Source organism: Danio aesculapii, chromosome 9 (assembly GCF_903798145.1).
Source record: "Danio aesculapii chromosome 9, fDanAes4.1, whole genome shotgun sequence".
Classification (NCBI taxonomy): domain Eukaryota; kingdom Metazoa; phylum Chordata; class Actinopteri; order Cypriniformes; family Danionidae; genus Danio; species Danio aesculapii.
The window spans coordinates 49007480-49034979 of record NC_079443.1 but is presented as its reverse complement, the minus strand read 5'-3'; the positions used below and the strand labels follow the sequence as shown (position 1 = coordinate 49034979).

Below are 27500 nucleotides of genomic sequence, written 5' to 3'. Positions count from 1 at the left end.
TAGCTTGATTGCATTGCTTGGTAGCTCACTAAAGATAGTGCTGGATGGTTGAATGGACGATTCCAGAAACCTCGTTAACAAAATCCAAAAAAGCAATGTGAAATCATGGTAAAAGCACACATCTGCAATGGCTTTTCTCTTGTAGTTTGCTTTTGAAATCAGTTTCCGCTGGGTTTTAGCCTCAGTAACGTATTTTAGATGATCAAAAATGTCTTCGTCTGCCTTTAGTGAATTTTTTAAAATAAAAATTGCAAGCAGATGTAGTCTAGGGAACATTGGAGCGTTACCTCCATGTGGACAGCTTGATTGCATTGCTTGGTAGCTCATTATGAACGGCGCTTGATGGATGGATGATTCCAGAAACGACATAAAATCCTAAAAAGCAATGTGAATTCATGGTAAAAGCACACATCTGCAATGGCTTTTCTCTTGTAGTTTGCTTTCAAAATTAATTTCTGTTAGGTTTTGGCCTCAGTAACGTGTTTTAGATGATCAAAAATGTATTCGTCTGCCTCTAGTGGATTTTTAAAAATAAAAATTGCAAGCAGGCATAGTCTAGGGAACATATTTTTCAGTTCTCAAAAATGAAACCCTGAGCTCATATTTCCAATTAGCTTGGATAGAACAATGCAGATTGCTTTTGGTTCGGTTCAGTTCGGTGTAAAAATGTTTTTTTAGTAAAACCGTTGAACCTTAAATGTGTGTAGCAGCCTTCATGAACATATGAAACAGAGAACAGGAACACTTGAAAAAGAAAATCTCAAAATCATGAGGTTTTCCCTGTAAAATAATAAAAAAAAGTTAATGAATAAATCAATTAATCACTAATCATTAATATATTCATTCATTTTTCTTCAGCTTCGTCCCTTATTTATCAGGGGTCACCACAGCGGAATGAACCACCAACTATTGCAGCATATGTTTTACACAGCGGATGCCCTTCTAGCTGCAACCCAGTTCTGAGAAACACCCATACACTCTCGCATTCACACACACTCCTACACTACGGCCAATTTAGTTTATTCAGTTCACCTGTACCGCATGTCTTTGGACTGTGGGGGAAACCGAAGCACAAGGAGGAAACCCACACCAACACGGGGAGAACATACAAACACAGAAATACCAACTGGCCCAGCTGAGACTTAAACCATCAACAAGCTCATCGCTAGTCATTTTTTCTCTGTTCCCATTTGTGACAGTAATTATACAAAAGAATGAGACCTTTCCCAAAATTGAAACAAGTCAGACATTAGAATGAAGCAGTATCTGACATCTCTGACAATGTGTTTTCTCACACCTTTTAATTCCCACTGTTTTACTTTTGGCATTTGCAGTAAAACATGCAGTGCGTTGGCACTGCACACGTGTTCGCCGCCGGCTCTCTTCAGCTCATGGCTGGCCTTTGAGTCTAATGATTAATTTACTCTCTCGCTTAACCTTACTTGCCTATATTTACAATCACCCAGAGACTGTAATTTCATTTTCCAGCTATTGGAATTCAAATCAAGTCCATTCTCAAGGACGTGCTTAAACTTGCTCCAAGCCGGTGCGCAATGAACCCACTGTAAACCGTTGCAGTGGTTTCCGAGTCCTTGTGACAGACTGGGGACAGAAATGAGCTAGATTAAATAGTTAAATCTTTTGAATCAGTTCACTTTGAAAAGGTGCTCACTGATTCAGTGGATTATATTTTCTGTAGTTTTTTTGTGTAAGAGTCATTGAATCTTAATGCACTTTGTTCGGTGACAGTAAAAGTTTTGTTCATTTAATAAATATTAAGATACATTTTCTGTATATGTGTGTTTGGGTATGTCTGTACCTTGTATTCCTTATGTTATGGGGAATAAATGTCCCCACAAGTATAGCAATACCAATATATTTTGACCTCATGGGTACATTTTTTTCCTGTGAGATGAATATATAGTCTGTACAGTATAAAAACTACTACGTGTATGCGGAGTCCTCATAAAGATTGATGTCTGTACAAGGGTGTGTGTGTGTGTGTGTCACAGGCACTCAATCAGTGACTCAAATTGTTAACCAGTTTATCAGTTCAGATTTGTTTAGTTAGTAGTGTTGTTGACTATTTTTTTTCGTAATTTCTTATATAAAGCGCAAGTTTGATTTTGGTATCCAATGATGAAACAGGTTTCTTTACAGCCCGGCTTAGCAAATGCAGTTTTAAACTTTCTTTAATGGCAGTGCAGCAGTCGTGGAATATAAACGGTCGAGATTTATTCAAATAATGTCATTGCATGGAAGTGAACAAGAAGAATTTGTTCACTCAAAAAAGAAAAAAAAATCAAAGAGGAGAAAGTATTCATCAAAAAAATATACACAGCAGCTTTACCTTGGGCCCCTGAAATGCTTGTTTTTGTTGGCGGTGAGAAATATGATCACAATGTGTAAAAAAAAAACTTCCTACTTAACCTATGGAGCAGCAGGATGCAAATATCCTAGACTGCTGTGGACCGACCACAAGATAAAGCCATTAGTCATTTACTCTATTGAGCAATGCATCCGTATTTGGTAATATATGAAGGCTATAGAATGTCTATGCTCTGATGTCGTTGTTTGCGCTCCAGTCGGCCATTCCAGATCCTACCAGTACTATATATAGAATCTAAATCCTCTTTAAACACACATGGATAGTTTATGGCCTCATTGTAGTAGCATGCATGTGGATATTAAAGCAGACTATAATAAAAATTGGACCATTCATAAAAAAAACACATGGTTTCATGAGGCAATTTACCATTTGTAACACGTTAGGAGCAATCCACGCAATTTACAACTGGCTTATTACCAGCGTATTATGTTTATTAGCCTGTGATTGTTATTTTATGTTCCTACCCAATACCTAAACCCTTCTACTTCCTTGCTAACTATTAATAAGCAGCTAATTAGTTGTTTATTGAGCTAAAAGTCTTTAATGGTTTGTTAATAGCGTGAAATATATGTTAAAGTAAAGTGTGACCTTAACATTTATAGCATACGTTTTGCATTTACATTTTGCACGTTTAGTATAATCATTTTTTTTATTATCATTAGTTAATCTTTTCTCGAAGTTTCTTTTCAAATCAAATATTGTTCATGTAATCACTGGGAGCCTTCTGTTTTGGCACTGTTGATGTAAACGAATGGACAGTTTATCTTTCTGATCAGCTATGTAGCAGTATTTTGAAAAACATAGCATGTGCATAGCATAGTTGGTTTATTTATGTGTACAGTTACATGCAAAAGTTTGTGAACCCTTTGGAACTATTCGGATTTCTGGATTGGTTGTTCATAAAATAAGGTCTGATCTACATTTAGTTCACAATTATGTGAGTAAAATGTGTATATATTTAAACGTTTCACTTGTGAAGCCTACTATTAATGTTTAATTATATTGTTTCTAATATTTATTTTAGTGTAGACCAAGATTTGTGTTTATTGTTGTAGATGTATGGCATTGGGTTACAAGGATGATTTCCCCCTTTATCATTACTGGAGACAGACAGACAGACGGATAGACAGATAGATAGATAGATAGATAGATAGATAGATAGATAGATAGATAGATAGATAGATCGACGAATGGACTGATATATGGATGGATGGATACGTGGATGGATGGATCTATGGATTTATATATGGATGGGTGGATTTATGGATGAATATATGGATGGATATATGGATGGATGGATGGATATATGGATGGATGGATGGATAGATGAATGGATGGATGAATATATGGATGGATGTAAATATGGATGGATGGACATATGGATGGATGGATGGATGGATGGATGTATTGATGCATATAAGGATATATGGATGGATATATAGATCAATGGATATATGAATGGATAGATATATGGATTTATATATGGATGGGTGGATATATGGATGGATGAATGGATCTAGATAGATATACTTTATGGACTGTATGCTATTGGATAGCTGAAAGTCTTAAGATAACTAATTAACTAAATGGAATATAATTAAATTAACAAGATGTAGTATCCTCTGTTTACAGGTTCATAATTAGATTTTAAAGAGTAGAATATGTATGCGCAATTTAAAGTAATTTACATTGTCGCGTCATCTTAGTTTACCCTCTTTGTAAGTTCTCTGTTTCTTCTTTTCTTAAAACCTTCAATATAATTTAAGAATGTTTAGTCATCTATATTGCACACCTAAATGAAGGTATGCTAATAATATAAAACAATCCACTCTTGGCAGTTTCATGAGTACATACGCAGTCTGTGATCACAGTACTGGTGTTTGATACTGAAGCAGTAGCGCTTAGACAAACATTAAGTATGTACAATGAGATGCTTAGTATTTGTGCTGGTAATGTTTTTTGACTTGGTTTGTGGGTTAAAAATGGCTCTGGAAGGGAACGGCATGAGTAATGTTTAGTCCAGCTCCTGGGGAGTCAGTGTGAGAAAATGAACTGACTCTGACCACCATAAATCACCTCGTTCTTAAACAGCTAAGCGATCTTTTTCATTCCCTCTTCTTCTTTTTTTTTTTAATAACCATTTAAGATCATAGCACATTGTTAGTCCTGGCGTGAGGCTCTGAAAACACAGAATTGTCTTTTTACGATGCTTCACCTCATTTCCTCAACTCAATGTTTCTTGCTTGCCGGCTGCTAGCAAGAGACTTATAACCTTACAGTGTTTATTTTTTCAGCCACTTGAGGAGTGCAAATTTCGCTCCTGAATTGGTCAGATGGGTTGGAGTTGCGATGGGAGCCAATGGCTTCCTGGATTTGGCTGTGTTTTTTCAGCTTAAATGACTTTTAGTTCTCGCTGTGCTGACCTTATGGAGCTTTTAAAGATGTAAAGGTCTCAATTGAGGACAAATAGAGGAACTAAGTGTGGACAGAACAATGATGGGTCCTCATCCAAGATCTGCATAGCCAAGAAGAACATTGGGTGACTCAGAAGCTGGGTTTGGTCATGGGGAGCTAGTCCGGGGTGTTTTTCCCCTTCTGCAGGAAAAGCCGTGCTCCACCCTGTCCGTTGTATCCTAGTGTGAAGCCCATATGGTTCCTGACTGTACTGGGGATTGGTTCTTGTTTGGTTAGCATGTGTGTAACCAGATTTGTGACTTGCGTCCTTGATGTTTGTAAACAAAGTGCACTGACCGCAATGATTTCCCATCATCTCTTCCCTTGCTCACAGCTATCCATTGTTCTGTGGCTTTCAGCTGGGGCATCCATTATCCAGTGATCTGATTTTTTTGGCACAATTAATTGCTCAAAACAGAACAAGTTAAAAGAGAGGGCCTGCGAGGAAAATATTTTGGTCTTGGATCCATATTTTGGGATTGAATCCACCCTTCAGTGGAAGTCTTGAGCATTTCTTGTTATTTTGTAGCAAGAAATTGGATTTGTTTCATTATTTTCTAGTTTTCTGCAATTTAACCACTTGTTAAGGGCACTTTATTCAAGATAATAACAGTTTACATTTTCAAACCTCAACAAATTTTAGCTTTAGCCAACTTTCAGTACTTTCTTATCAACACCATGCAATTCTGAGTGTGGTTCATGTAGGTGAGTGGACTTGACAAACCACCTGTAGGTGACACACTCTCTGCTCTCCACATGCACCACATGCACGTCTTCAAAACCCGACAGGTGGACGAATCTAAACTTGTTTTTATTGAAACAAATATAAATATGCATATAATAATACAATACTAGTTATTAAAACATTGTACAAAGGCAAATTGTCATGAATAAACTGTAAAAGGCCCCTCAAGATGAAAGAGGCTGGGGCTTTTATATTTATGAAGAAAATAGTAATTTTTGATTCATCATTTTTTAATCCTTTTTTTTTCATATGTAAAGATATTTATGTATTGCTCTACATTCTGTATGTATTAAGCAATGTGTACGTGTTTGGACCTGCATAGGCACATAAATGATGCACTCTGTGTTGGACTTTAGACCAGCTTTTAATTGGTCAATTGTGCGGTCTATTTCAGTTCTTCAAAATAATAACGCACCAACACACCCCATGATTCATGGACAATAATGCGCAATTCTAACTGTGCTCCACTGACACTGAGAAGAAACTGTTAAATAAAGTGGTTATTTAAGTTTTATAGGTCCTATCATACACCCGGCGCAATAAGGCGCAAGACGTGTTTGCCACGATTTGTTGCTATTTTCAGACCAGTGCAGCCCTAATTTTCACATTTTGCACCACGTTGTTTAAATAGCAAATCCATTTGTGCCACTTTGTGGACTCATGGTTGTGCCGGTCTATAAAGGAGGCATGTTAAGGTGCATTGTTGGTGCGTTGCTATTTAAAGGAACTAAAATAGGCCACGCCATTGACCAACTAAAAGCTGATCTAAAGTCCAGCGTTAGTTATGTGCCTATGTAGGTCCAAAACGCTTACACAATGCACAAATATCTTCACATCAGAAAAAAACTTAAAGGATTAAAATGTTACAAAAATGACTATTTTCTACATAAATATAACAGCCCCTGTCTCCATGCCTCATCTCTGGGGGCTTTTTACAGTTTATTCATGAAAGTTTGCCTTTGTATAATGTTATTATTGTTAGTATTTTTTTTATTATATACATATTTAGATTTGTTTTAATAAAAACATGTTCAGATTTGCCTACCTCTCGGGTTTTAGAGATGTTTGCATCACCACATGGAGCATAAGAATAGGATGTGTGTTTGGAAATAACTCAATTTTTTAACCACACTTCATTATTATTGTTCGTTTATTCATTTGCTGGAAATTAGAACTGAATTTAGAAATTGTTTTGAAACAAATCTTTGTGCTCAACAAACAAAATATGTAGGCTAATGGATGTCTTCAGTGGAGTACGAACAACACCGTTTCCTTCACACAAGTAAAGGATTAAATTAAGGTGTAAAACTAAAGTAAAGAGAAAGTAAAAAGGCCGAAGGCTTGTTCTTTATCCTCGTGCTACATATGGTCTGTGTAAGCTGTTTTCTCGCTTCAGTTTTTCTTACAAAGTCTGCCATGTAAATGGCAAATGCGCCATGGTGCAACGCAACTGACTCTTAAAGGGAATGTGAGATAAGAATCTGATTGGTTTAATACACGTTATGCTAAAAACACACTCATATCTCTTTAAGAGAATAAGCACAACCCTGTTAGACCATGCACCGCAACGCAGAGTGTATTTTTCCATCCTTAAAATAGCAAAAGTGCATTCGGACACGCCCTTAATGCTTTTGCGCCATGCACTTTAGACTTTATGCTAAGATCATTAAAATAGAGCCCTACGTGCGCATAAAAAAGGATTATCGTTGCTTGATAAGTTTTTGATTTTGATCTCTGGACTGTTGTTGTCTATGGAGGACAAGAGTGCTATCAGATTTAATCTAAAATATCTTAATGTGTATACCAAATATGAACAAATGTCTCAGGGGATGGAACAACATAAGGGGGAGTAAATAATAGCTATTTTAATTGTTGTTGGAACTGACCCATTAAGCCCTATTTGGACTGTAGTTGTTTCTCACGCAGACGTAAGGGATTTGGTGGCTTTATAGCTGTTCACATCTACAATGTTTGTGTTTCTCTTTCATTACCCATGTTCAAATCGATGGCTGGATTACCTACTGTAGTTTTTTGACAAACTTTGAGGTTTTGTGGTCTGATATTTCTAATAGTGAGCAATCCAAAAGTCGTTTTGTAAATCTTTATTGGGCACTGAAATGGTTACTCCATGGAAACTTGCATCAGAAAAGTGGCATCTCATGCATTAAAAATGGATGCATGTTACCAAAGTGCTAGACAATTTGCGTTTATTATTGACTAGGTGCCAAAATTTGCCTTTTTAAGTTGTGTTGCAGTCCAATGGAACTGACTGTTGTGTCATGATGATCTCACCAGGATTGATGCAGACACCCCATCTGAATCTAGCATATGTTTGATTGGGGTTAAAATCAAACTCTCCTGGAATGTGGATCTCACAGGACATATTTGAAGATCCCACATATAAAAAAACATTTTAACGTAAATAATTATGTGATACAGGATTCATAGAATTACAAACTCGTCCACATCCAGCACTAAATTATCTTTATCCAAAAGCATGCGTTCAATCACAGAGGAGATATGGAGATTTTTCTTCTACAGAAAGCATTTTGAGAGCTTTTGAGAGGAAAAGTCTGATTATATAGAAACCCCTGAAACATTTTATTTTATAAATGTAATAAATAATAAGTAGAGATTATTTGATGAAAGTCAGCGGTTGTTCTTTAAAAGTTTCTCGTCTCCTTGAGGTGTGGTTGACAGGAAGCGTGTGTGTTCTGGACTGAGCAGCAGGATCTCCTGTACACACGCTCTCCTCCCCATACCATTTTACAGCACAGAAGAAACAGTTGTTTAGCACCAAAATACACTGCCACGCATTCGGAAATTAAGCTATAGGACTTTTATCTGCACTTAACTTCATTTAACGGAATATGTTACCAGGTAAGGCTTTTATTGACGTGTAAAAAATAATGATGATTTTAAGAGAGTTCATTGTTGGTATTTTATATACTGGGTTCGTACGGGTGCTGCAAATCCTTAAATAAGGCTTGAATCTAATGTTTGCAAGTTTGTAAAAGTGATTAGATTGTGGATAAAAGGCTTGAAAATGCAATTGTGTTATATTCATTACAATAACTAAATAAGTAATAATAATTACCTACTAAAATAATAATGAAAATACTTAATAAAATGAGTAAATGAGAGTAATTCAATGTTGGGCTTGAGGCAAACATGCCATAACTTTTTTCTTTTCCATTGTTTTTCAAAGTAAACACGTGATTGACGGGCGTGTTTGACGGTTACGCTCGCGTCTCTCATCTTTTGAAGTTTTTTATACACCATGTCAAGTTGAAAGATGTTCAACTTTCACACACAGCTCTGCTCATCTCTGTCAGGTCCATGGCAGTGGACTATCAGAAGAGCTCAGATGGGGGGCAAACATTGCGAGCTTCTGTTTATAGTAGAAATGTAGAAAATATAGTAGAAAAAGGCATGACAACAGTTTTATTTAACGTTATATCATGGAATGCTGGAAAAGATTAAAAATACACCTGGAAAGGCTTTGAAAAGTGCTTAAAATTGACCTTTGAAAAGTTGTAAGAACCATAAACAGTTAAAGTCAATTTTCTTTTATTATTATTATTTTTTTTTTCAAATATTTCCCAAATGATGTTCCTATAATATTTTTATACAAGAGGAAGTCTTATTTGATTTATTTTGGCTAGAATAAAAGCAGTTTGAAAAAAATTAAAAATGAAAATAACATTTTAACGTCAATATTATTAGTCCCCTTTTTGGGATTTAATCCACCCTTCATGTTAAAGTGCAATGGGAAACATCCACACACACTCATTCACAGTTGGTAGTACAATCGCCTCACAGCAAGAAGGTCGCTGGTTTGAGCCTCAACTGGGTCAGTTTCTGTGTGGAGATTGCATGTTCTCCCTGTGTAGACGTGGGTTTCCTCCTTGTGCTCCGGGTTCACCCACAAGTCCAAAAACATGGGGTTTAGGTGAAATTGGTAAACTAAATCGTCTGTAGTGTATTTGTGTGAATGAGTAAGTATGGATGTTTCCCAGGGTGGAAGTCTTGAATATTTTATAGCTAGATATTGGGTTTGTTTAATTTTTTACCATTTTTTTTTTCGTAATTTCACCATTTTTTATGTGAACTTTATTCAAGATAATATATATTGTTTTCAATTGTATACAGAACAAAACTTATACAGTGACTTGCCTAATTACCCTAACTTGCATATGTTTCCATCCAAAAATGTGAATTAAATTTATGTGCAAACCTGGAATATGGCATAAAACATTTGTGAATAAAGCAGTGTTTCCATCCAATCAGTCCAAGAGAACAAAATCGCCACTTCCTGATTAACTGGCACCAAATATTAACAGTAAAGAGGGAATTTGCTGCGGCAGGAGAAGCCGCGTGAATCTTTTCTTTATTTAATAAATGACTTGCACCTCGGAAGACAGGGGATATTCATCTAATAAGGATGCATTTTCTTGCCACAAGTAGCAGTTTATCTAACAATTTATAACCTTTTGTGTCAAGGGTCAATGACATTGCCTGTGTTTTAGAAGGGAGTCCCAAAAGAAAAAGACCGGGATCTTTTTTTATTTAATCTTAAAAATTGTGCTAATTTCAAATGCAACAAAGTTGAAAAAATATCTTGTAAAATATTATGTACTCTCATCATGGCAAAAATCAGCTATTACTAGGCTCACACAGACTCTGCGCGCACAGAATTCCACAGATTTCCACACATTTTTAGCCCATCATTGATTCTGTTTATTTACTTGAGTAAATGTGTGTAAATGTACATTTATTCAGTTTTTAAATAAATTACAATAATATTATTGACTAATATGAAAATATTAATTTTATTTATTTACAATACAATTTGTACAGTAATATTTTAATATATTTAATATATTATATTTTATATATATATAATTTTTATATATATAATATATATTTAATATATTCGTTTAGTAGATATATTACATGAGAGACTTGCTTTGTTTACCAAATAAAGTGGATCTAATTGGATTTGCACTGTAAACATTAAATAAAAGTTAAAAAGGTATTACTTTTTATTTCATATATTAAGTTTTTAGTTATGATACTCCCAAATTAATTCCGCAGAAATTTGCAGATTTTGAACACAAAAATAGCAGAAAATGTCAGTAGATTCCGTCTGGCCCTAGTTATTATAAATGAGTTATTAAAACTAGTATGTTTAAAAATGTGTTGGAAAAAAAAACGTTAAACAGAAATTGGGGAAAAAATATACAAGGGAGCTAATAATTCAGGATGTCTACACTGTAAAACCCAAATAGTTAAGGTAACTCAAACTATTTGAGGAAACTGATTGCAACAAACCATTTAAGTTCAAAAACTAATCCAAATGAGTACTGTGAACTTAATCCATTTGAGTAAACGAAGCAATTTGAGCACAGTAAAACCCAATAAATGAAGAGAACTCAAACCAACTGAGTACTGTAAAACCCAAAAAGTTAAGGCAACTCAAACCATTTGAGGAAACAGATTGCAACAAACCATTTGAGTCAAACTAATCATTATGAGTACTGTGAACTTACTCCATTTAAGTTGAAGTAATGATGTATTTAATTTACTCATGACCTTAAACACGGAGTTGAAAACTCTATTCAAATGAGTAGAATTAGCTTTCAATTTTAAGTTAACTAAACTCATTTCATTTGATAAAGTTGACTGTTGGGTTTTACAGTGTAATAATTCTGACTTCAACTGTTTATACCAAATTGCCATTTAAATTCTATACCACCCAGTCCTGCTCGGTTTAACCAGTGACCCTTTGTTAATTCTGCACACATGCTGAGTGTATTCTGTTTTTATCTCGCTGCTGTACGAGCCTGTGGCCATGCAGTAAGCTGCGGACCGTCATGCCTCATTTAAATACAGTCCTGCAGCAAGCGTTACTTCAGAAGTGGTTTTGCCGTTCTAACCCTTAGTCAGCTTATGTCGCTATACAGCACAGGCCATCAACACACAAGCTACTTTCTCATAGTCTCACCCTGGTAGCGCCTTTCAGCATCATTTCAAATCCAATGGCCTGTCTCCCATTCTGGGGACTTACTTCAGAGAGACTAGTTTGTCATTAGGGGATGATTTATGTCTGGTATGTAATAGAGAGGGTTTGGGTGAACATGGGTTGGTGAAGTGGTTGTATAGCTGGCTAGACTCTGGGTTTGGCATTGAGATGAGCTTGGCAGGGCCGTAGCATCTATTATAGCTATGAAGGACATGACCCCCACTTTCAGAAATGACTAAATTGACCCCCTCCACACTTTGGAAGATGGTCATTATGTTTTAAAGGGTTTATTTTTCTTGAATGTCGTCCAAAGGGAAAATAGACACACATTCTGTGGAGAATGTGAGCCGTGTTTGACTGTACAGAACTCTGTAGCACACTGTTAAAATATCTGTAATAAGCAGTTTTCTGTATTTTGTGATTCATTCATTCATTTTCCTTCGGCTTAGTCTCTATTTCAGTGGTCGCCACAGCAGAATGAACTGCCGACTCATTTTTTCATTCATTTTCTTTTCGGGTTAGTCCCTTTATTAATCTGGGGTCGCCACAGCGGAATGAACCTCCAACTTATCCAGCATATGTTTTACACAGGGAATGCCCTTTCAGCTGCAACCCATCACTGGGAAACATCCATACACACACATTCACACATACATACACTACTGACAATTTAGCTTACCCAATTCACCTCTACCACATGTATTTGGACTTGTTGGGGTAACCGGAGCACCCGGAGGAAACCCACGCGAACACGGGGAGAACATGCAAACTCCACACAGAAACGCCAACTGGTCCATCCGGAGCTCGATCCAGCAACCTTCTTGCTGTGAGGCGATTGTGCTACCCACTGCGCCCAAAAATTATTAGCCCCTTTATATTTTTTCGATGGTCTACAGCAGAGTTTCCCAACCCTGTTCCTGAAGGCACACTAACAGTACACATTTTCATTCTCTCCCTAATCAAACACACCTGAAACAACTCATCAGAACATTAGAAGAGACTCCAAAACCTGAAGTTAATGGGTCAGATGAGGGAGACATCCAAAACATGAACTGTTGGTGTGCCTCCAGGAACAGGGTTGGGAAACACTGGTCTACAGAACAAACCATCTTTATATAATAACTTGCCTAATTACCCTAACCTGCCTAGTTAACCTAATTAACCCAGTTAAGCCTTTAAATGTCACTTTAAGCTGTATAGAAGTGTCTTGAAAAATATCTAGTCAAATATTATTTACTGTCATCATGGCAAAGATAAAATAAATCAGTTATTAGACATGAGTTATTAAAACTATCATGTTTAGAAGTGTGTTGAAGAAATCTTCTCTCCTTTAAACATTTGGACTTCAACTGTATATATTTCTGGACATTTCCCTCCATAGGATGTTATTGTTTTTACAAAAGTGGTCTAACTGCACAATATTGCCCTGAGGCAACAAATGAAAAACTACCAGTTTAGTATATAGATAATAACAAAAAGTGACTTTTCTCAATCAAATATGCTTCTTCACGTATCCATGCTTATCACACGTATTTTTAATATTTATAATATAATATGACATATTTTTTGCTATAATTAAATAATATTTCACATGTCAAACTGTACGGTCGTCGAGCGCGCATTTCAAAATAAAAGTCCGGTATAAGCAAAATAAGTTAAAAGTTAAACTTTTGTTGTTGTTTTTTTGACCACGCACTCCCGACCCACTGAAAATGTTCCCGCGACCCACTTTTGGGTTGCGACCCACCAGTTGAGAAACACTGGCATAGAGGGTTAGGCCAATATTATGATAATACTGTATACTGTGATAAAAGCCTCAGCAATTAATCACAACAAGATGATTAAATTTAAACATGTTAAACAGTTAAATCTATCTTACAGTCTGCTAGCAGTGTGCTCAAGCAGGCTATGGTCCCAAAAAGGGCTCTTTTGCCCCCAGAGGACAAGTCAAATCCACACCCACCTCAAATTTCATTAGTCACCAGCTTATTATTAGACGTTTTTGTGATATTTTATTAAAAAAATATATATAAAGGGGGTGGTTCGTGGGCCAAAATACTGCTTTGTTACCTGGGTGTAACAGCATGCCATAGAGCAGTGGTTCACAACTGGTTTGGCCATGGGACCCACATTTTCACATGGTCATCAACCCATTTTTTAGGAACTATAATATAATTTTAGGAATTATAATTAATTTGTATTTATTTGTTAACATACACAAGTATTGACAGATAAATCATGAGAAAATCACCAAGACTTACAAATGAACAATGTTTTATTGCTGTCATTTAACTAAATGTATGCACTTTTGTGATGCCCTCAGCTACTGGAGTCGTCTTTGAAAATAGTCCACAGGTTTTTCCTTGCAACAGAGATGTTTGGTTTCTAAATGTCATTTTAATTTAGGTTTCCTGCTCTCTTGTGAGAGCACCTCACTACATATGACACACTGAGGTTTTAAGCCTTTTTTGTCGTCAAAATATGTAAATCCATGCTTTATATTCGGGGTCGTACTTGCGCTTCGACATGTTTGTTGCTATAATTAAATAATATTTCACATGTCAAACTGTACGGTTGTCGAGCGCGCATTCAAAATAAAAGTCCGGTATAAGCAAAATAAGTTAAAAATTAAGCTTTTGTTGTTTTTTTTTGACCACACACTCCCCGACCCACTGAAAATGTTCCCGCGACCCACTTTTGGGTTGCGACCCACCAGTTGAGAAACACTGCCATAGAGGGTTAGGCCAATATTACGATAATACTGTATACCGTGATAAAAGCCTCAGCAATTAATCACAACAAGAACATTTGATATAATCAAACGCCCAATGGTTGCTAGGGCATCCATTGTGATTGTGTTGCTATGCAGTTTCTAGGATGTTCTATTAATTCACTATAAAAGTTTCTGGGGGGTCGCCAGATGCATTACTACGCAGCTTCAAGGATGTTCTGACTGCTCTTTGGTACATTGCTATGCATTTGTTAGGGCGCTGAAGGTTGATTACTGCACCGTTTCTGGACGTAGAGGGCAAAGCGAGATTATTTAAGCTGTTAGTTTCGTCCATGAGACTCCACTGTTTCCCTGTTTCTCCTCTCTGGCTCTGCTCCCAGTCTTTGATTCTTGTCTGTATTTCTCAGCTTTTTGCACGTCCTCAGCATTATGCAGCGGCTCCGGTTTTCTCCTGCTGAAAACAATGCCTTCACATGGGCCTTCTTGCTTTTAGGGTGTGCCCGTCCACTATAAATGAGCTGTTAACATCCAGGTCTCTTCTGATGTTCACAACAAGCCTTTGTGACTCTAATTATGGAAGGTAAACAGTTTCAGATCGTGAGGTCAGTGACAGATTGAAGCATTTGATGTTCAATACTGTTGAAGAGTGAGACGGCTCTTGAAGGAAGTGAACGCCCTCTCTGCTTTTTAGGCGCCGGAATAAAGTTTCCTGAAATTTATAGAGGGAAATTGGATGAGATGGAAGCTGGAGGTGATGATAGTTGTCATTTGGCTGAAAAGTAAAGCAGTTGAGAGGATTATATGATTCAAAGGATATGAAACCGCAGTATAGTTATGTTTTCAGTCAGATTGTGAGTCACAAAGTATTTCTTAATAGTTTTGGAGGAAATGTCTTGTTTGTTGCTGTTTTTATGAATGCTAGTGTTTAATTTCAATTTGATTCATTTTCATTAATCAGTTCAAACTGTTCATTTTAATGAATCAGTTTAGATGATTCATGTTCAGATTCAAAAAGATTTTTTCCAGAATATTTTATTATTATTATTTTTTTGTTATCATTATTGTTATTATTATTATTATTGTTAATATTATTATTATTATTGTTGTTGTTATTGTTATTATTATTGATATTTATTTGTTTATTTATTTATATATTTATTTATTATTATTGTTATTATTATATATAATATATTGCATTTATTTATAATAATAATAATAATAATAATAATATAAATAATAATAATAATAATAATAATAATAATAACAGTAATTATTATTATATTGTTGTTATTCATTTATGACTATTATTGTTGTTGTTGTTATTTATCACTATTATTATCACTATTATTATTATTATTATTATTGTTATTGTTTATTATCATTATTGTTTATTGTTATTATTCATTATTGTTATTATTATTGTTATTATTGTTATAATTATTAATTAATTAACTAAATTAATTAATTGTTTTATTTTCAATGATTAGCAGAAGTCACACACTACAATGTTTAGCACAACAATAGTTTATACCACAAAAATTTGTCAGGCATATGTAGAACAAGAAATTATGATTTTTCAGCACCAATTAAAAATAATTTAAAATATATCAACATCTTGTGTGAATATGTGTGATATATTTCTTATATAACTCTTATATCTTACATGTGTAAGTACAAGTCAGAATAAGTATATTGTTTTATTTTATATTAATGTATGTTATTCTGAATAAGGATGGAACAACATGTCGGAACATGGATAAAGAATATTTTACCTATGTTTAACATCAATTTTGACATTTTTATTTCCACAAAAGTTATCTAAAATTTTTAATTAGACACATGCAATAAATATGTTTTCCACACGCACATACACACCACGCGCAAACGCACACACAGAAAGTGAGAGAGTATTTTTTTCTGTTTTATTTTTATTTCATGCAAGATACTAGTAATCAGCCTAATGTGCAATGTAAAGGCTTTAATTACTGTAGGTTAATTTGGCTAACTAGGAATTAAATCATTTGACAACTATTTGTTCTGTAGTCAATAAAAAACGTCTTAGGTGCTAAAAATCTTGACCCTAAAATGTAATAAATGCTTTTATTTTTGCGAAACTGAAAGAAATACAGTTGCAATCAGAATTATTAAATTATTATTTTTTTATGTTTATTTTTTCCCCCAATTTCTGTTTAACCGAGAGAATATTTTGTCAACACATTACTAAACATAATAGTTTTAATAACTCATTTCTAATAACTGATTTATTTTATCTTTGTCATGATGACAGTAAATAATATTTGACTAGATATTTTTCGAGACACTTCTATACAGCTTAAACTGACATTTAAAGGTTTAACTAGGTTAATTAGTTTAACTAGGCAGGTTAGGGTAATTAGGCAAATAAATGAAACAAATAAGACTTTCTTCAGAAGAAAAAAATATTATCAGACATACTGTGAAAATTTCCTTGCTCTGTTAAACATCATTTAGGAAATATTTAAAACAGAAAAAAAATCTAAGGGGCTTTAATAATTCTGACTTAAAAAGATGAAAAATATATATAATAGGAAATACTGTGAACATATATTTAAATGCTTACCTGAAATATCTATGTTATCAAATTCTCCAAAATATTGAGTGAATTGAGTTTCATATGTGTAGAGTCAGCATGAGTGGCGATTGCTTATCACTGCATCCACTCAGCAGAGCTTCTTTTCCAGATGTTTGTAAGCCTGTTAGTGACATTCATTTCTCGCTTCAGAGTTCACGAGGAGTAAGTCTCTCACACAGCGGGATCATTTACCTCAGGAGACACGGTTTGTGATGTGAACACATGTACTTCACTTGCTGACAAGAAACATCTTGCGTCATAGCATCAGATGTTTAGTTATGAGCACATCCAGATGGGAAATGCAGAAATTCCTGCAGAGAGGATCATGAAATGATGAAGAAAATCCTGCATTTTTTACTGATAGCTGAATTCTTTTGAAATCAGGCAGAATGTTTAAAATCAGCATTTGTAACTGATTTTAATTCCGCAGTGTATTCACAGTTGAAGTCAAAGATTATTAGTCCTCCTTTGAATTTTTTTTTAAATATTAAAGTTTTAAGGGGTCCTATTATGCAAAAATCACTTTTATAAGGGGTTTAAACACAGTTGTGTGGCAGCAGTCTGTGAATATAACCAGCCTCTAATGGTAAAAATGTATTAATTCTGTTTTTCATAATCACACTTCGTAAAAACTTTGATCAACATTCTCCCTTTGTACATGTTCAGAGGGGGAAAAGCCCCGCCCAATGGTGACAATCTCTCCCTCGATAGCATAAACAGCCCTGAGTGAGAAGTAGCCGTCTGCCATTAGAGTTTTGAATCTGCCACTATGCTGACACATGTACGCATTTATAGCTCCACGCGCTTTTAAAAAAGTTCCTCATTTGAATTTAAAGTGACAGTCACCAAAACGCCACAATTTGGATCAAGATCTAAAAGGGGCAGTTTTAAAGAGTTTCATTGTTTAGGATTTTGAGCTGAAACTTCACATACACCACATACACACTCTAGGGACATCAGAGACTTATTTTACATCTTATTAAAAGGGGCATAATAGGTCATTTTTAAGGAAGAGATCTTTTTTTTCCAACAAATTTTAAAAACATAACAGTTTTAATAGCTAATTTCTAATAGCTATTTTATTATTTGTCTTTGCCACGATGACCGCACTTGATATTTTACTAGTTATTTTGCAAGATACTAGTATTCAGCTGTGCTATTAAAGGGTTAACTAGGTTAATGTTTTAGAACATTTCACAGGAGGCCTAATTAATTTAAATGTATCTATTATTTGCTTATTTTGCCCTCAACATACACTACCTGACAAAAGTCTTGTCGCCTATCCAAGTTTTAGGTTCAGCAAATAAAAACTTGACTTCTAGTTGATCATTTGGTATCAGAAGTGGCTTATATGAAAGGCTTCTAGATTACATTTATTTTACCAAAATAAAATATGATCAAGCCTTGATTTTTAATTATTTAATTAGGACAGTAAGGTCTGACTTTGCTTAGACAAAAGTGTTGTCACTTAACAGGAATAATGTCCAGTATAGAATATAAAGTCATGGTGCAGTGGCAAAAGAATGAATATTGTGTTTGACTCCCATGAGCTTGGAGGACTGCATCTATACAACTCTGCAATGACTCAAATAACTTAATAATAAAGTCATCTGGAATGGCAAAGAAATCATTCCTGCAGGACTCCCAGAGTTCATCAAGATTCGTTGGATTCATCTTCAATGCCTTCTCCTTCATCTTACCACAGACATACTCAATAATGTTCATTACTGGTGATTGGGCTAGCCAATCCTGGAGCACCTTGACCTTCTTTGCTTTCAGGAGATTTGATGTGGAGGCTGAAGTATGAGAAGAAGCGCTATCCTGCTAATGTAATGGGCAGCACAAATGTCTTAATAGCTCAGCCTCCACTCTGCAGATCTCTCGCACACCCCCATACTGAATGTAACCCAAACCATGATTGTTCCTTCACCAAACTTGACTGATTTCTATGAGAATCTTGGGTCCATATGGGTTCCAGTAGGTCTTCTGCAGTATTTGTGATGATTGGGATGCAGTTCAACAGATGATTCAGCGGAAAAATCAACCTTCTGCCACTTTTCCGACTGATCAATTAAAAGTCAAGTTATTATTTGTTGCTTTTACAACTGGGGTCCACGACAAGGCATTTGTCAGGTAGTGTATACACACATACGGTATTAGGTTTAAGAGAACATGCAATTTTAAAAAAATGCTTTGATCTCTCTCATCTGTCATGTGTGCTATGAGACTTCATGTAGGGATTATTAAGGTACACAGGCTTTGACCTCAGCGACCGCTTGTCATGGGACACGAAGTATGAGTTGTCTGGATGGCGAAAGTGAATCTGTATGGATTACTCGGGTTTGTGTAACTCTGTTATTTGAGTAAAATGAGAGGCATGTTCAGATATTATTTAAACTGCAGCTCTTAGTCTGTCACTATCACTTTGCCTCTCCATAAGACTCTCCATAAGAAAAGTTTTTGCGTATGAACAGCTATTATTATTATTATTTTCCTTCCAGTCTAGATGCACACAGAATAAAAGTGAGATGCATGTGTCTGTGTTAAAGTCTTGTTAATGTTGCTAACACACACTGTTATTCTTTAGCCGAAGAATAATCCACGCAAATTAATCCACTGAAAAAAAAAGTTTGTTTTGGTAATCTTCAACTAAGATCTAAGCATTTGCTTCTGCGTTTGGAGCGGCGGTCCTTCTCTGATGTCAGTTTGACGGCTTCAGACAAAATATTCTTAACCATGCCCCTCTTACTGTTAGTTTGCTATGAGGGATTGAATGCACAAAATACATAAATTATTGAAAATTCCATTACAACTCTCTGTTATGAAATAAACTTACAATTTACCATATCCTCTCATTTAAGCCCTCACTTTACCTGGTGCAGTTGTTCAAGTTTAGTTTAGTCACAGCAGGCTGTCATATACTTTTTGTGCTCGATTCACTGAACCACACATGTGCAGTACGGTTCACTGCTTCTCAAATCTGATCTCAGTGTACTGATATTATAACTAAATAACTCAATTTATATTGGTTAATTTCAAGGGATGGAGGGGGGGGGGGGGGGGGTGGGGGTTATCAGGCATTTAAATAGTAGGTTGCTTGTGGAAAAGTGCTTAATGTTACTGGAGACGTGAATCGTTTGAAATGATTCAGTTTGATTTGGTGAATTAGTTCAGCCAGTTCACTTAGAAGATAAAAAGAAACGACTCGTTCGTGATCACGATCACTAATACAGAAATAAAACCCGGTATTGTGCACAAATGTGTTAAATTAATACTTTTGAGTGTCTGCTCGGGTCGTATTTAATGTTTTTGTCGTGGGAGCAACAGCGACGATCACTGGAGGAGGACCAGCTTGATGTGCCAATGGCATCAGGATTACAGACTCTGATTTGCTGTACGGTCAAACACCTGGCAGCGTGAAGTAAAAGAAAGGACGTTTTTGCTTTAATTTGAGTTAGTTTCAGTTAGTTTTGTCTGTGCACAATACAGTTTTAGTTGGTTCTAGTTTTTTTTTAAGTTTTTTAATTCTAGTTTTCCTTTTTTTTCGTTCGTTTTCATTAACTATAGTAACCTTGGTTCATGCAGGCCTTAATACTTATTTTAAGGTATCGAATAAGAAATGAATGATGGAAACACCAAATTTTATATAAAAATCCTTAAACTTTAAAAAAAATATATATTTTTGCTAACTTTTTCTGTTTTTGGAAATGTTTGAAAAGGGTTTATTCAAATATAGGGAGAGGGAAATACATTTGATGAATATACTCTGACCTAGCGAATGTTACGCTGAAGTGACCAATCAGCTGTCTGTCTGCTTGCCTTTTTACTGTTGGTTGCTAGGTTACCAATATCATAGTCAGCCACTCTAACAATTTCAGTTCAGTTGACTTTATTAGTACCAGTAGGTAGATTTAATTTAAAGTTTGGCATTTGATACAAACACAACAATCAAATCAACTCATGTCTTCACAGATTTGTTTCCCACAAGAAAAAAAAACTCATCAAGTTTAATAAATAAATAAATAAATAAATAAATAAATAAATAAATAAATAATCCTGAAATATAAAAAAATAATAATTTATGCGAACTTTAAAAAGATTTGCTTCAACGTTCAACATTTTGATGGAAATGCATCTAAAATATTATAATACAAAATACCAAATGCAAATTAGAAGCAAATATTTCCATTTGCTTCACTTCCAGCTATCTTTGTTTTTTGTTTTTTTTTTACATTTGTTTTAACAAATTAACTTCCTACATAGACTTCCAACATAGACTTTATGAAGCAGATTATTGCTCTAAAGACTAATGATCACCCTTTGAGAGGTCATGCAAAGAGCAGTTAAGCACACTAAAAGTGTTGCACACTTCTAAACATCACATGCACCCTAGAGAGTCATTTGTTTTGGTGAAGTGTTTTCGTATGGACTGTGTCTGCTATCTCAGCCTTCCAACAGATTCTAAACAGTAATCCAGGCTCACTGGAAATGCATCCATCTATGCACATTTTTGCAAAACTGTGCAATAAGTTATATCATAATCGAGATTTGCTAATAACAGTACTACATAAAGATCTGAAATTAAATTAAATTAAATTAAATTAAATTAAATTAAATTAAATTAAATTAAATTAAATTAAATTAAATTAAATTAAATTAAATTAAATTAAATTAAATTAAATTAAATTAAGCTTGCAACATTTTTTTGTTTAAATAAAATAAAATAAATTGAATTAAATCAAATTAGCATAAACTTGAAACGGTTTTGTTTAAATAAATTTAATTTCATTTCATTAAATTTAATTTAATTTAACTTAAGCTTGCAACAAACTTTTGTTTAAATAAAATAAATTAAAATTAAATTAAATTAAACTTGCAACAATTTAAAAAAAATAAAATAATATAAAATAAAATGAATTAAATTAAAGTAAATTAAATGAAACTTGCAACAAACTTAAATTAAATTAAATTAAATTAAATTAAATTAAATTAAATTAAATTAAATTAAATTAAATTAAATTAAATTAAATTAAATTAAATTAAATTAAATTAAATTAAATTAAATTAAATTAAATTAAATTAAACTTGCAACAAAGTTTTGTTTAAATGAAATTAAAATAAACTTCCAACTAATTTTTGTTTAAATAAATTAAATGAAATTAAATGAAATGAAGCTTGCAACAAATTTTTGTTTAAATAAAATAAAAAATAATAAAAAATAATTTATTGAATTAAATTAAATTTGCAGCAATTTTTTGTTTAAATTAAATTAGTATAATTTAAATAAATTAAATTAGAACACAAGTTTGTTGTAAGTGAATCTGCTATATTTTCACATTTTACTAATAAAGCAACATTAATATGCATTTGTAATAATATATTCATACATTATATGAAAGAAAGAATGCTTTTATGTTACATTAACTTAATTTAATAAGTTAATCAAGTTTCCACTACATTTTTTAGCTATACAAAGTTTAACGTAATGTGTTAAGTCAGTTTGACTGATTTGAGATGAGATGACTAGAAACGTTCATTTGATTCTACTAAAAAATTGAAGTTGAGAAATTTAATAGTTTTTTTACAGTGTAATGTATAGCTTTTTTTTAGAAACACACACACACACACACACACACACACACACACACACACACCGAGAGAGAGAGAAGCACAAATAAAAAACAAAAGACACATTACATTTCACTTGAAAACTGCCGTGTAATGTGGGCGGAGCAAGCTTACATCATTGTTGGCGCGTATGTTTTGCCGAACAGCATGCATCTGTCTGGGCATCCCCTGTCAGCCACTGGAGTATGATTGCTCATCATTCATGATTTATGTGTTCCTCTTCCTACTCAATTCTCAGCGCTGCAGGCTTAGATACAGTTGGCAAAACAAACAGCAACACCCAAACTGCTGGAGAACATGGAGTAATCAAGACTGTATAGAAGATATGTAAACAGCAGGCCAGCTGAGTAACAACATGAGCCATGAGATCAGGAGGAAGAGCAGAAAATACTGTACAGAGTCAGAGCGAGAGCGAGAGAGAGAGAGAGATACAGATTGAGAGATACAGACAGAGAGAGATCATTTTTTATTAGAAGAAGACTGGGTGTGTGTGACACTGGCACTGCCATGAGGGATATTAGTGTGTGTGTTATGAGCTTCCCTGTTGGGTGGAGTACAGTCGAGTGTGTGTCTGGATGAAGACCATATATCTGTCTGTCTGTCTATCATTCAGTCTATTGTTCTTTCGTTACATCCATCTGTCCATCCGTCCATCGGTCTATCCGTCCATCCATCCATCCATCTTTCTTTCTAGCGTCCTATTGCTCTATATAAATGTCTGTCCATCAGTTCACCCAATCTATCATTCTGTCTTTTGTTTGTTCTATCATTCATTCGCTCTATCATTCTGTCTATTGTTATATCTATCATTCTATTTATTCTTCTTCTGTTGTATCTATCTATCTATCTGTCTGTCTGTCTGTCTGTCTGTCTGTCTGTCTGTCTGTCTGTCTGTCTGTCTGTCTGTCTGTCTGTCTGTCTGTTTATTGTTATTTTGTTCTAACTATCATTTTATCTATTGTTTTTATGTTATATCTATTGATCCATCCATCCATCCACCCTTTTATCATTCTAGCATCCTATCATTCTTATGTCCTATCATTCTAGCCTCCAATTGTTCCATTGAAATCTCTGTCCGTCGCATCTATCGTTCTATCTTTTGTTCGTTCGTTTTATTGTGTGCTCCATCATTCGTTTGTTTGTTTATTCCTTCTATTTATTGTTCTATCGTTTTTTCTATCTGTTGTTTATTCTATATATCATTCTATATATTGTTACTATGTTCTATACATTCATCCATCCATCCACCTGGTCATCCACCCGGTCATCCACGCGGTCATCCATCCATCCATCCATCCATCCATCCATCCATCCATCCATCCATCCATCCATCCATCCATCCATCAGTCTTTCCATCCATCCATCCATCCATCCATCCATCCATCTGTCTATCTCTGTCTGTCCAACCGCACATTGATCCAATCTATCATTCTATCTTTTGTTCATTCGTTCGTTCTATTGTTTGTACATTCTAACATTTGCTTGTTCGGTCTTTCTTTCTATTGATCTATTGTTCCTTCTCTCTATCATTTTATCTATTGTTCTTTCATTCTATCTATCTGTCTGTCTGTCTGCCTGCCTGCCTGCCTGTCTGTCTGTCTGTCTGTCTGTCTGTCTGTCAGTCAGTAATTCTTTTGTTCTATCTATTGTTCCATCCATCCATCCATCCATCTATCCATCCAATATTATATATTTTTATCATTCTATCTATCATTCTATAACTATCAATCGTTTTCCGTGCTGTCTTTCAATCTATTCATTTATATATTTGTCCATCATTCTATTTATCTGTCTATCATTTCCATCCATCCATCCATCCATCATCTTTTCATTCTCTCATTCAAACTATCCATGTATTGTTCTATCATTCCATCTGTTGTTCTTTCATTCTATCAATTGTTCCTTCCATCCCCCTGTTACTCCAACAGTTTCAGCCTCTGTACACTCTGTATCTTTCAAACCTCTGTGCGTTTTAAACTACAAACTCAAAGCAAGGTCTTTTGTTGAGTGATAACCACATGCAGATGAAACGTCTGTTATTATGTGACGTCTGGTCATTGCCCGTGATATTATAAACCCATCAGATCTGCGTGTTCTCATTGCGTGCTGATCAACACTAGATCTAGAATCTGCTGAAATGACATCACACATCTTCATATGTATGTGTGTGTGTGAAGGGTCACTCCAAACGCTGCGTTTGACCCGAACCCGCTGTGTTTGATTATGCCTTTTTATCAGTCAGGCTCTTGTTTGCAGACGGAGGTCAATAAAAGTGTGTGTGTTTATGTGTGTGTGAAGCAAAGCTCACTGAATCATCAAAATGTGCTTGAATCTACCGCAGCTGGAAAACACACAGCCACATTCACACTGCAGAACATTCAGGATTATAGCATGTCAGATGTAAGGTATGTATAGCATTTATTTCATAATGACATAGAGTGAATGGGGGGGCTTTATTTTGTATTGTATGAATATTGTATGTTTGTTTACATGATTTCTATTTGAAGAGTCTGTAGAAAATTGTTATTGACTCTATGGGATGTGACTGCATGCATTTCAGGCATTTGTATTAGGCATATATTTTGGTAGTTTAGCCATCTTGTTAACTCTGTTTTCTTTGTTTTGCATCGTTTAATTACTATAAAATCATCGTTGTACATTGTTGACTGTTTAAGAGGCTGTACTGTATGTAGAATTTAGAATTTAATTAAATTCACCATTATTTGTATAGCGCTTTTACAATGTAGATTGTGTCAAAGCAGCTTCACATAAAAGGTCATAGTAAATAGAAACGCTGTTATTAGCAACACCAGTGGCTATTAGGTGAACTCCAGCAGCATCGTCTTTTTAATGTTTGTACTCCTAATGTTCGTAAAGTAGATACTAAATGTGAGTTTCAGGTAAATATATTTAAAGGTGCGGTGTGTTTGTCACTTAGTGGTTGAACTAGGTGTTGCACTCCTGGTTCAAAACACGTGCAAGCGCAGTGTGTTTTATTGACGACACCAACAGCAGTGTGCCTGACTATAGCCTGGTTTATACTCAACGCGTCTGCTAGTTCACAGCGAATGTGACATCATCACTGTGTTTGCAGAGGTCCGCTTTGGGTGCGTGCGACATGGTTTCGGATGGCGGAGCGCATGCTTTTTTTTTAATTGAACGAACAGTGCAGTTTGATTTGAGTTGAATCACCTTTAAGATATTTGTCTGAAACAGGTAGACTATACAGATACCGTTATGATTCGTGATCATAGAGATAACCAGATGATCAAAAATTCTTGGCTAGAAATTGGAACAGCAGTTTTTGTTAAAAGGTTTGGAAAAACCTGAGGGATAAGTTTGTTAAAGCCAAAAGAGGCCATGGCAAAAGTGGAGACCCAGGTACACAATTTCAGAAATATGTTTCTCCACCAGTCATAGGTTTTACACTGATGTATAGATTACAATTTTGAATTTGAAACAATTTAATAGTTGCAAAACTAAAATGAAGTAACAAACTATTTCTTTGATAACTGGAAAGGAATATTTGAACCTATCGGTTTACAATATACTGACGCCCTGTGTTTCTAGGCTTTATTGGTGATAATGGTCAGGATTGTTAGACTATTATTGCCTTTTTAGCATAAGAAGAGGACAGAAACTAGCCAGACAGTAATGGAGCGGAGCTAAATAAAATAACATCTGTATTTTTTAGTAAGTGTGCTTTTTTTTTTTGCTTTTATTCTTGCCATAATAAAAATAGGTATTTGTAGATTAGCCCTTGATCTGTTGTCATTAACATTTTAATAAACTTTAATAGGTAAAACTGTCCGAGATATGAACAAAAGCAAGTGATGCATCAAAGTTTGATTAAAAAAATCGTGAATGGTTATAAAAATCTTTATAATCATTTAAATAATTCATAAAAATAATTAGTTAAAAAATACTGAATTACATTAATGATTTGACGTAGTTCCGGAAACTTTCTATTTCTCTGTTTATCTGTCTGACTTTACGGTCAGTTTCTTTTGACCGCCCCTTGTCATTTAAAAAAAATATCACAACGGCGAACACGTAAAGTATAAAAGCCTCGTCTGTTTCATGAGGTGCGCGCGCAGTCAGTGGAGGTGTGTGATGCAGCGTCAGGCGAAAGTATAAATCCAGCTTATTGAGCCTAATGGCTGATTTAAACTGTGTTTTCAACAAAAGCAGTGGTACGCGATAGAAGGAATATAGTTTTTGTTTTAACCAACTCCTGAAATTTATATTTTAGAAACGGCCTCTAATTCTTGGGGATAAACAGCAGGATAAACTGACAATGATCACCTCAGGTACACCTCATGTGCTTTATTCAGTGTTAAATGCTAGTAATGTGAGTTTGAATGCCATTTTATGTGACATTTATTGCCATACTACTGAAAGCAGCAGCAGGTAGTTCACCTCAGATCTTGAAAATAAAATAAACAGTTTGAAAATTAACTTTAGAACTGTGACTCACTGCAAACCAACACATGTCAGTGATTCAGCATCTACATTTATATATTTAAATTATTTTTTAATTTAATTATTTTTATAGCCGCAGCCATTTCACCCTGCAGCCCAAGACCGGTTACTCACTGAAGATAAGCAGGGCTGAGCCTGGTCAGTACCTGGATGGGAGACCACATGGGAAAACTAGGTTGCTGTTGGAAGTGGCGTTAGTAAGGCCAGCAGGGGGTGCTCATGACCGAGCATAGTAAAGGGGACACCATGTCAGTGAGTGCTGTCTTTCGGATGAGACGTTAAACCGAGGTCATGACTCTCTGTGGTCATTAAAAATCCCATGGCACTTCTCATAAAGAGTAGGGGTGTAACCCCGGTGTCCTAGCCAAATTCGTTCCATCGGCCCTTACTGATCATGGCCTTCCAATCATCCCCATCCACCGAATTGGCTCTATC

The 27500-nt window shown here is 35.0% G+C and overlaps 1 protein-coding gene across 7 annotated transcripts in view; it reads left to right on the top strand.

Moving 5' to 3' along the window:
- The window catches only part of tns1b (tensin 1b), a 549979-nt gene that overhangs the window by 205032 nt on the left and 317447 nt on the right, over window positions 1-27500 (top strand). The window contains exon 1 of one of the 7 annotated variants that reach the window (XM_056465916.1): window positions 8367-8468. The exons of the other annotated variants lie outside the window; for them this stretch is intronic. The gene's annotated coding sequence lies outside the window, so the exon portion shown is untranslated. Of the gene's footprint in view, window positions 1-8366; window positions 8469-27500 lie in introns of those variants that run through there. 7 annotated transcript variants of the gene reach the window in all.